The following is a 12,149-nucleotide window of genomic DNA, read 5'->3' as shown; positions in this document are numbered from 1 at the left end:
TTGAAAATGAGCTGGGAGAATGCATTGTGTACAACCCTTGCACCTTTGGTGACAGAGTCTGCAGCTTCTAGATTAAATATGTTTTCTGCAAGCAGTTAACATCCAGTCCTTTGTGCACCATGATGCACTGAGGTAGGAATACCTGAGAGCTGAACTACCTGTATTTTTATGTGAAATGTCTCAGGGTATGTATTTTTTCTTTCCAATTGCTTATTTAGTGGAATTAATTTTGCTTTTTCTCTTATTTTTCTCCTCTGTTTGTGTCCTGGCGCTCTTCTGTGTGACAAACTCACCATGTGATGTAATCAGCAGTAGCAGAATAGTATCATTATCCCATACTGGTGTTCTCAGTGAGAAGTGAGCACAAGGGGAGGTTACTTTACAGTGTACAGAGTACATCCACGTATTGCAAAGTTGCTAACATGCTGTAATATTACATCCTGCCTTTGCAGTACAATAGCTTTCCCATGCAAAAAAAGCTTTCATTCAACTTCTCTTTACATGTAGAGACTACTTACCTGACAGGGAGATGCAGTAAGAGGCTCCAGACATGCAAATATTTTGGAAGGAAAGGATAGGCACAGGAATTTTCTTAGTTTCCACATTCATTTTTCCTTGACCCACTGTTTTTCTATCCTCAAGCATATCCCCTGTCAGCCACCATTGTCACAGCACAGCTATTCAAGCCTGGCTTTCGTGCTTGTTTGAGACCAGGAGGCTGGTAACACTAGTGTTTTCAGAATTATCCTTAAAAGGAAGACATGATATTCTTTTATGTTTTTATTCCTTTAAGTGGGAAAATGGATGGCAGTGAAGTCTAATGCTGACCAAGTCTACTTGCAAGACAAAACTGGAAAAATATCAGGAGCTTCTGTAGGCTTCTCTCCATTTCTCACTGATAATCTAGGGAAGAATGAGTAGGATATCTATAACATTTTCAGGATGTATCTTAATTCTCTTATACCAGACTATGTTTTGATGTGATAAGCCAGAATATCTGCAAGATGTACTAAAAAATGAGTTGTTTTTTACCACTCTTTAAATAGCAAGGTACAGACCATCTGCATAAATCATCATAGTGTCTTTATGTTGGTCAGTTTGTTATTGGTTATAGCTAAAAATATTTTCCCGGGCTTTATTTTTTAACACCAAGTTCAGGAGAAAGGGTTGTTAATCAGGTTTAAATATTATTACAGCAAAAAGCAGTGAAAACAAAACCTACTGAGAACTGCCTTCCAAGAAGCACAGTAGGTAAAACTGGTGACATAAATCCCTCCGCTGGTACCTTTGTGCTAGATTTGCAGCTTCATAGAATATGTTCAGTTGTACTCTGCTCAGCAGCACAGTCCTGTGTCCTGACAGTTGAGTAATGTTCTGCTCACGTCTTCCCTTGTAAAATGAAAAAAGTTGATAATTTAATATAGATGTGACAAGTACAAGATAGATTTCTGCCCAGCACAGTTCACTGCTTAAAGCATCAGACTGAAAACCTTCTTTACAGAAAACTAGATCCTTAAATCTCTCCCATCACCCACCCCCTCAAAAATTAAACACAATGCAAAAACAAATTTAGACTAAAAGTTTAATTTGTTCTTTGATAACTTAAGCAGGGAAAATCTTTTCTGTCTATTGCTCCAGAAAATGGAACAACATCTTTTGTTTCTGCAGAAACTCTCCCCTGAACCAAGGAAGCAGTTTATTGCTACTTCTTGTGGCCATTGTGGTTGAAGTAAGCTGATTGCATTTTTGGCAAAGCACATTGATTTCCATCAATCCAAATGATGTTTCTGTGTGTGGCAGGGTATGCAGTCTGATTCCACTGGCTTTCTGAGCAATTGTCAGTCCTACAAGTGCACTAGTGGTGGATGATACGCAGAAAACTGAAAGTTACCGCTCCACCCTGTCACCCAGGCAGCTTGGAGGGAGGCACAACTGGCAGGAGGCTCTGCGAGTCTGTGGGGGGTTGACCTGTTTTTGAGGAGAGCAGAGTTAAAGAAGGGGCATGGTACCACTGTGGAAGCTGTATCTTTGGTAGCGGCAATATGAGATTGTCTCTGGAGAGGAAGAGGTTAGAACAGAATTCAGCACCTCCAAATCCCCAGGGATTTCCAAAATCTTTGATAGTATCATGAACTTCCTGGAAACATTATACTTTCTTTTAAAAATCAGTGCTGTAAAAGATCCAGATGATTGTGTCTCACCACTAAATTGAATGCAGAACACCTACTGCTATTGCTTTCCAAGGATATCCATTTAATGCCAGAATTCAAGACCTTTAGGACAGCATTTTGGAAGCATATGAAAGCATTTTGAAAGCATAGCCTATTTATACATATATTTCTTACTAAGTTAACAGCAGAATTTTCATTGACTTCAGAGGGTTAGCCTATTGTCAAACACTCACATTTGCTACCCCTAGGCATTGACCAGAATGCATCTTTCAATCCTGAGCTTTGAATTTACAGTTATCTACATTGGAAGGAGTAACTTTTTCTGTGCAGTTGATGTGGTACGTATACACTATATACATATATGTATATTTACCAGATTCCTCTAAGCCGCTCAAATCTCCTAAAACAGAGGAAGGGATACAAACAAAAACGTTGAATGAAACTGACCTTTCTTAATGTTTTCACCAATATCCTGCTTATAAATGACTCTCAAATGTACCAGATAAAGAGAGTACAAATATCTTTAAACCAAAAAAGAATATCATGAATCTCAGAACACTTAAACAGCGTTACTAAAAAATTCATAGCTACTGACTGTTTGCCCAAACTTGTAGTGCTGTACTATTGACTCTGTGCTCAACCCTTCACAGATGGGAGATTTGCCTGGGGTAGGGAGGCTTGCAGAACTGATGCCTAGCATGTTAAATAAATCTATAGTCAACTGGCCAGAAAGTGGATGGTTGAGCCATAAGGATAGCTCTTTGTGGCTTACCTAAGAATTCTTTGCAGTATATAATTAAACCACAAAAACTAACATCAGAGTAATGATAAGTGTCTAATGTAATGCACTTTACTGAGGAAATTCAGGTCAACATTCCTTCCTTTGATCCCCAACTGGGATAAGCTATCACACAAGGTATGGGTCTGGATACTCCCTTTCTCAAGCACTGGTGGAGGTGAAAGAGTTAAAGCTGATGGAACTGGCTAGATTGGATGAACTAGCTGGGAGGCAATAATTTTCGTTGCACATGCCTGCAGAATCCCTCTGCAATTACAAGATGGGGAGAGGGATCTCCAAATAAAAGGAGATTTCTCCAGGATGTGAAGGAGTAAACTCAGAAGTGGCATATCTCCATAACTTATTGATCTCAAGACTTAGTAGATCTCCAAACTCCATTAATTCCTGTATCAACTCTGTTTTACTTGCATGCTCTAAGCTGGGAGAAAGTCAGGGGCAGTGATGGGATGATATTCCACGGGTGTCAAACTACTCAGAGAGCTGTGCTCTTCAAGAGCATGAAGGTATTGGAAAAGGTATCCAGGAGAAGTCTTTGTATACCATTTCTCTTGAAGATATAGTTTCCAACTTCACAGATACCTTTAAACATTGTTACTTTACATAACATTGTCTTAAACAAACCGGAAAAACATAATCTAGAAAAAGCTGCTATGGAGTGTTAGCAAAATAATGTGAAAAATCAAACTGAACAAACAGCTACCAGTGGTTTACTGTAAAAATGGAAGGACATGGTTCCACAAGGATCTGTCCTGAACCTGATGCTTTAACAGTCTTTCCATTAGTGAATTCCATGATAGAATAAATAGTGTGTTAATTAAATTCGAAGATGCCAGAAAGCTTTTGAGGCTCCAGCTATGGAAGAGAACATGATTACAATTCCAAGGAGTCTTGACGAAAGAGGGTATGAAAAAAAACCACCAGGAAGTAATTAAAGACAAGTCCAGTTTCTGTGCTTAGACAAGAAGAATCATTTATAGAATCAAATATGTGAGAAACACCTGACTAATTTACTATCACGTAGAAAAGGAACCCAGGATTGAAGTTGATTACAGTTTGAACATGAATGGGCAATGCTGTGCTATGGTAAAAAAAAGGGGGGGGAAATGTCATGCTGCGATGACAGGAGCATAGCCTGCAAAATGCACAAGGCATTCTTCATTTTCACAGCCCTGGAATGGCCTCAGCTAAGTTCGTTTTTGAGTCTTGCACTGCACAGGAGACCAGAACAGAGCAGTATACTGACATATAAGAAAAGATTACAAGGTCTGGAGTCGTTTAGACTAGATTATAAAAAACTGAAAAGAAACACAATAGTTGTCTTCAAATACATAAAAATCTGATGCAAATCCCCAGGGAATAATTTTGCAGACAGGACAGACAACAATTGATTAAAGTGCAGCAAAAATGTTGGAGCAGACTTTAGGCAGGAGATTTTTTAAACAATGCAGACAGTTAGCCACAGATTTCCACTGAACCTTTCAATTTTTCCTTTAAGTTGAGCTTAGAAAAATGCCTACTGGGAATTAGAAGGGTCTCATCATCATGTCTGGAGGTGTAGGGACAAGACTTCTTGGAGTTCCTTCTGGTCATATTTTGTAATATTCTCTGATCTGTTATTGGGAGGCTTTGGGAACCACAGCAGTAGCCTCATTCCCCTTCTCATCCTGGGGCTGACTTTGACTAGTAGCTTCCAGTCATGCATTCAGAGTTTCCCAGGGCCCCAACCATCTCCTTGAGATGTAATAACCTCCACTCTGCATTTTCTGAGATGTCTGGGTTATCTAGGAGCAGGGTGACTTCTCTCTTGGATGGCATATTACACAACTATACAGATCCCCCCTTTATACATTGCCAAGGTATTACACAAGTATCTTAGCAGTCGGCTGTATTTTGCTTTCCTGACTATTTCCCTCAGTGGGCATCCCAGATAGTAATTTCCTGGGGTCTCGGCAAGCTGCATGGTCACAGAGCGGTAGTCCCAAGGTGACATATTAGTTCTCTCATTCTAATAAAAGCAACGACAAATATATATGTACACACACAGCATATATACACAGGGTAGATTATTTTTCGTAATATAATCTCACCTAAATATTCTTCCAAGGCTACAGCTTTCCAAGGTCTAAAATCTGTCATTTTATAGAAAGGACTATTGAAATCAACATGGAAATACAGGTGTTTCTTACCGGTATGCAAACAAGAGGGGAATTAGCACGGATAGTATCTGAAAGCCAGCTAAACCCTCTGATACCAAAAACCAATTGTAAATTAATTGTAATCTTCCATTGTCTGAACTGTTTTAAAGTGGTAGCCTCACAGCCTTTGTGTGCCTCTGTATGCATTGATAAATCTTTTGCATCTTACAAAGATTTATTTCTTGTACCAGCCTGATGTCATCTAGGCTGCATGGAAGGCTGCTGGATTTCCCTACATGCAAGCAGCAGACACATGTTTCTGGGTATAATGACCTTCATTCTAGATTACAGGGAACATCTAAACAAAACCAAGCATGTGTGTCCTCAACACCAGTCTTCAACAAATCAAGTAAAACCAACTTCCTTCTCCCAGACATTCTTAAAGTTAAAAGGCATGGCACTGACTTAAGTTATGGATTAGGCATAAATTATATAAGACGATTAAAAAAATTTAAGAATAAACACTAGAAGACCAAAATGAATGCTACTTATCTGTGGACAGTATAGAAAATATATCAAACATGGGACACTTTAGCTTGTTGCAGCCACATAATTTTTTTGCTCTTGGCCTTCTCATTTTAAAATAAAACTACAGCATGGTTTCAGACAGTAGGAGGCAGTGAGAAGTGCTTCTGCATACAATCTGCCTTTCGTTCCTAGGTTAAGACGTTCTTCTCTGGAATGAATGATTTTTCTCCTGAGAGTGTTTCCTGTACTAATAAGAAAAACAGGGGAAAACAGATTGCGAGAGCTTAATAAGCTTTTTTTTGGTTTGTGCTTTATTTTATACATTCCATGCCAAATTTTGTCCTCACATGAATTCTTGAAACCTTTCTGATTTCACAGGAACATATTAACTATAAAATATTATTATTATATAATAATATAGTAATTATATAATAATAATAATAATAAAGGATTTTTTTTGTTCATAGTGTCTATAAAGCTTCCTTCTGTATAAAGCACTTTAAACATGGAATGGCTGCTGAAGCAAATTGACTAGAATGGTTGTCAATTTTACGCTGCCGCCTTCCCACCTGAAAAACACTTCTGGTGCCCTACAGAGACATGAGATGAAGGAGGAGAGGTAGGGGTAGAAATATGTGCATGCACACACCTAAAGGAGAAGGCTTTAAAAAAGGAGAGAAAGTGAAATAGTACTCTGTACTGTCTCCTGTACATATTTGCCTTGCTGGGTGGGGAGAGGTATTTTCACAGGATGGAATGTATCAAGTGAATGCACATTGAGTTAAATTCAGTTCTTATCTGCACTAGGACGTTAGCTTCAAATAGCTTTGCTTATGGACCAGAGAATTCCCAGGGTACATCTGAAGAAAATGAAGATTCCTGAAGAAAATGAAGATTCCAAGTTCAAATCAGTTTTTGAAAGGTACATACCTACTTAGTGTGCTGCTATACTGTAGTTTTCAGGGAGAGATTTTTTGCTGAGCTTAATCTAGCATCTCTCTAATGAATATGTTATAACCATACCAGTTTGCATCAGCTATATTTCTAGCTCTGTATCATCAAACCAATCTACAAGCTTTAATAAATATTGACCACATGTCTTTAGTACAAATAAAACTATGTCCTCAGGAAAGAAGGTACTTGACAGCTCTGGCCTGCTGTATTCGTGAAGATTTGCCTGTGAAAGTCTATTCTAGAACATAATCTTCAGCATATTTGGTAAAACAGAAGTGCTGTTAATGCAGCAGTTACCATTGGCAGTGTGAAAATGGATGCAATAGGAACACACACCAGGAAATTATGTTGATTATGCAAGGTCTCCGTCTTTTGCAGTAAGAGTAGTGTAGTGATATGAAATAAAATTGAACAGCTGTTTCTCTGAGCATTTGAAAGCTAGTGGAATGTAAGCTAAGAACATCTTCTGTGTCCAAAAGGCAGACTACTTACTGTTGTTCTTCAATATTCTGCTTTTATTTTCAGGTACGTAACAGAAAGGTTACATACAATACAGTATGACAACTCCAAATGTTACTGTCCAGAAGCAGGCTGGTATGCTCTCTGTGGTTCATATTTATTTTTCTACTTTCCATTCTGCTTCTTCTACTTATAAATGAATATACTGTAATAAAGATACTGCAATAGAGATAATATTTTGGCTTCAGAACTCTCGCATACAACAATCTTGTTTGCCATACCGGAAGAACTGGGATCCTAGAAATTTTATGAACAAATTTGTCCCATTCTGATTTTGCAATCTGACCACTGCTAAATGAAGAAGTTATCTCTTGCACCAGCAAGAATAAAATAACCCAAATCTCCTCCCCCACATTCAAACAAAGCACTAAAGGAGGCTTGCAAAATGCTAGACTCATGCATTCTTTTTGTTTTAACCATATAGTCATATCCATTTAGGAGATCCATTTAGTACTGCAGGTCTTTATGAACATCAGAGAGGCTATGGAATCTCCTTCTCTGGAGATATTCAAAACCCACTTGGATGCTTTCCTGTGCAAGCTGCAGTAGGAAACCTGCTTCAGCTGGGGTTTGGACTGGGGGATCTCCAGGTGTCCCTTCCAGCCCCTATGGTTTGGCGATCTAAGCAAGCAACATCCTGCACTCAGTTCTCTGTTGAAGCTGGAATGCTGGAAGAGATGCATCACAGTGGTATTTTCCATCATCACATAGGACACCAAAAAAGAGAAAGCTTTCTAATAGGCCTTGTATAAAAAGCTGAAGAAATATTGACAGTCTTGTAATACTGTTTTCAAGGATTATTTTCTGATGTCAGAGCCTAAGAAATGCTTTAACACCTCTCTCAGAACAACACATCATCATTAGGTTCATATAAACATTGTTATTTTAGATACACTGAGGTTTTCTGTGTACCAGTTGTGGTGACAGTCATTGCAGTGTTGTCATTTATTGTCTTTTTTCATCTGAAAAAGATTTTGTTTGATGGTGGCTTGAGCCCCTTTAGGAACATTTTTTCTGTGTTTCTCATTGGTTGGAGATAAGGAGAACATCCTCAGATACTATAAGTTGTCATAGCTCTATCAACTCATAAGCTGTTTTAGATGATCTGACTTACTAATTGTAATCATTTACATTTTTTGCAATCAGTAATGATCTTACATTCCAATAATGTGAGATTTCTATCATCAAAGCATTAAAGTTATACATTGTCTTTGGAAGAACATTAGTTTTTATGTTTATTTTCATTCATAACAGAAATGTATAATCAATTATTTCTACCTAGTTCATTTTAATTAGGTAAATGCCTGAATCTCCATTAATTATGACTAAATCTTTAATTTTGTTAGACAGATATGATCTAAATACAGCAGGACCTTGTTCATTGGAACACTCTTTAATGGAACTTCTTTTTTATCCAAAAATTGGACTGTGTCCCAAACTGCAACATTTGTATTGAACATTCATTATTTATGAGTAGCATATTCCCCCCTTCTTGATCAGTTTAACAGGAAATTTAAATGTTTTACGCTAAATACTCAATTCTCTCTGAATTCTATAATGACTACCACATTCCTTAGCTTCTAGTTGATAACAGTATTATCTAGTATCTGTCATAGTTTTTTTATTTTTCATTTGATGTCTCTTTTACTCCACGACACTTGAGATGTAACCTTACCGTAAGTCAGTACAAGAATCTTGCGTGCACTTTGCAAAGTTAATATTTTACTAAAACAATTGGAAAATTAAATAGATAATTTTAAGAACACATCTATTTGCATCAGTTTCAACTGTTCGCTTATGAGATTCATTTCAGTTTGTGTGAATTATGCCAAGGAAACTCAGGCACAGGACAGGAGTCACATCATACTTTGGAGTCCACTTACTCTTTCTCTTGTGTATTCTTTATACCCTTGGTCAACAACTTTGAAGAAAGTGATATGTGTGTGATTTAAAATGTTACATGGCTCATTAACTGCACTATAGCTGACAATCAGATTTCAAAGACTTGTTTCTTAAGTTAGCAGTTTTTTAGCACAGCCTCAGATACTTCAGACCCCAGATGTGCAAAGGAATAAAAGAATGAGGGCACTCTTTCCTGCTCCTGTTACCATCCTCCCCGAGGAGCAGCAGTTATCCTTGAAAGCTTTTCTGCTAATGCAACTTTAAGTGCAAGGAGAAGCCTCCTCAGCTGCCCCTTGGCATAGGAGAATGGAGGAGGGCTGGCAGTAATGTAGGGAGATAAGGCAAAGGAAAGATGCTGGCAGTGATTTTATCTTCAGTTCCAGAGTTCATGCACTCACAAGCTCTAAAACCTGAGTGGATGTTGTATGTACCTGATGTACACAGCACAGTCTATGTCAGCTAAAACAGTGAGTTAACATAACTCTAGCAAGGGCTCAGTGGAACCAGAAGATGATGCCACAATGAAAAGCAAACAAATAGAAGTGGGCTTGTGCCTGCCGAAGGAGGGGAGCTCATGTGCAGCTGCACTAACCAGGAAAATGCAGCTTACTAGTTACAACAGACTGCAGAGCTGAGAGAAAATGGTTGGTGTGGCTGCTCCAGCAAGGAAGCCTGAGCTATGGTCTATTCTGTGAGGAGCTCTGAGGCAGTCAGGTACATTTGGTGATTAAGGGAACCCAAAATGAAGAAACTCAGCACTGTGACCAACAGTGATATGTCTGACTATAAATAGCGTGCTTCAGTCCATTTTAATCTGCAGAGATAGCTTTTATCTCCTGACTTTCTTTTGACTCCTGTAAACTGCATCCTCAAAGATCAGTTCAAACAGACATACAAAAATATTAGCTTATTAAGTAATAATTATGGCAATATAAACATTGTAATAAACAACAGAACATGTTGAGAAATAAATACATACTCATAAAAATGCTGAGATTTGTAATAACCTGCTCCAGCTGCACTTTTATTGCAGTCACTCCATGCAGTCTCACCTGTTTTACCTGCTGCCTTATTATTTTCATAAAACAATAAACTACAATTATGCTTCACTTTTCAGCTATCCCATATTACAACATAGCATACACTGAAGGCATAGCATGTAAGAGCTCAGTCCACCCAAATATTTACAGGTCTAACTTTAAACGTGGAAGTTTTCCTAACTTTAGCACTGTGCTGACTTGTAGTCTGCTTTCTCAAATGGTATCTAACTGATTTCTGAGCACATGAAATGTGTGCATCACAATAAGGAAAGGAAGTGAAAGCTTGGGCTGCATTCACACAGATATCACTTGTGCCTGTGAAGCTGCTTGTGCTATTGAATGTCATGCTTGATGTGTGTTTCCTCTTAGGTGTGCTAGTTGAGAAGCAACTTTGAAAGTGTAAGTAGAGATATCAAGACCAAAAATACATAAATTGGATGTCTTGTCAGCTAATACCTCTTGCTTTAACGACAGTAAAGCCTGCTGACACAGTTGGTCCTGGCAAGAGGGCTTTCTGCAGTGTGAATGGAGCAGCTGCTGCTTATCGGGGAGGGAAATCAATGACTCAGCATTCATCAGAAGCATCCTGCTGATCACCACTGCCAAGTGCCGAGTCATCGATTTTCCTCCCCGCCAGGCGTAGACTGCTCTATTTTCTTTACAGCAAGCTTTAAAGTGTTTCCAGTGCCTTGTATGCAGCTATCAGCTCCCATTGGTAGGTCTCAGTCAGAGCACCCCAATACATTAATTGTGCTGAGGGATAAATCTCAAATTCACTCAGAGTAGCTTTTTCAAAGTGCCTGGAAGTCAGCACGTCTGAATCTACAAATCACCCCTTGTGCCCCAGTCAGCCTAAAGGAGTTGTTCTGCTGGCCATAAGCTCACTGAATATTTTGTTTCTTGTGAAGTAGCAAATAGAACGCAATATGCATGGCTCACAGTCACTGAAACAAATCCAACAGCATGCAGTTGTCATCAAGAAATATGTCTATGAAAGCCTCTATAGCCATGCAGTTTCAGCACAGCATGCTAATACAAACCAGTTATTCAATCTTCAGACAAAGGGATTGCCATATATACTGCACATTAGAAGTGCTGCCCTTTGATTTCTCCTTTTGAAAGAAATCATCTTTACAGCTGTTCTCTATTGTCCCTCAGGGCAGAATATCTTCTTTATCTAAAGAGACCTTGAGAATCGAAAATAGAATCAGAAAGGAGTCTTTGCCAGGGATTAAAATCTCGCAAGTCATGTTTTCCCAAATCCTTCACAAAATTCTGTCACAGCTTGAACTTCAGGGATACTGTGAAGGTGACTACAATTATATTCATTTACAATTTGAAAAGCTCATTTAAGCTGAAATGTGTGATATATTCACATATATCTCTTTCCTGTTTCATTCACAAACAGCAACAAAATTACAGAGTTGAACAATAAAGCTTGAAAGCTTTCAGTTCCCTTCCATTTTCAAGATGCAAATGAAGTGTGTTCTAGAATCTGCAAACTGGCTTCTACTTGCTGATGCTAATCTAAGAAATAGCATATTTACTAGAATATATACTTAAGCAGAATATTTCCTTAAAAATAATGTCCCCTTTATTGTATTATCAAAGATTTTCAGGCCTGTAACATTGTCATTCTCTTCAGAAACAAGGAAACATGCAAATAAGTTGTTATTTATAATAGCTGCAGCTTGCTATGTTTGTAAAATAATTGTATTTGCCATTTAATTGACCTTGCGTGCACAACAGGGACAGAAACAAAGAAATGATGCATGAAAATTCAGGATAATACTGGATTGGTTTGGAAATGTACATTAAATGTTAATTTTCAAAAAATAGTAAGCAATTAATTGCTGCTGTAACAAACATTTCTATTATGCTCTGGCAGCCATCCTGCATTAATGTGATACATTGAGAGTCCAGGCAGATCAGAACTGCAGTGTTTGCACCAGAGTAAGTGCATTTTTTATTTAATTTTAAATTTTCATCACACATGTTCTCCCAGAAATGCAGATGTTGTCATATTTGTCAGTCTTGTTAAAATCTTTATCATGTGGGTGCCAGCAAATGTAGCAACACCTAATAAATTATGTAGAGTATT

General features: G+C 38.1%; 1 long non-coding RNA gene across 2 annotated transcripts in view; it reads left to right on the top strand.

Moving 5' to 3' along the window:
• Positions 1-511: 511 nt before the first annotated feature.
• The window catches only part of LOC101747786, a 31,400-nt gene continuing 19,762 nt past the window's right edge, over positions 512-12,149 (top strand). For both annotated transcript variants that reach the window (XR_006939262.1, XR_005859522.2), the window contains exons 1-2: positions 512-9,722; positions 11,937-12,001. This is a non-coding gene — a long non-coding RNA (uncharacterized LOC101747786). The remainder of the gene's footprint in view (positions 9,723-11,936; positions 12,002-12,149) is intronic.

Source organism: Gallus gallus, chromosome 4 (genome assembly GCF_016699485.2).
Source record: "Gallus gallus isolate bGalGal1 chromosome 4, bGalGal1.mat.broiler.GRCg7b, whole genome shotgun sequence".
Taxonomy (NCBI): Eukaryota; Metazoa; Chordata; class Aves; order Galliformes; family Phasianidae; genus Gallus; species Gallus gallus.
Note: the sequence above shows the minus strand (reverse complement) of the source record. Positions and strands in the feature narration are given on the sequence as shown.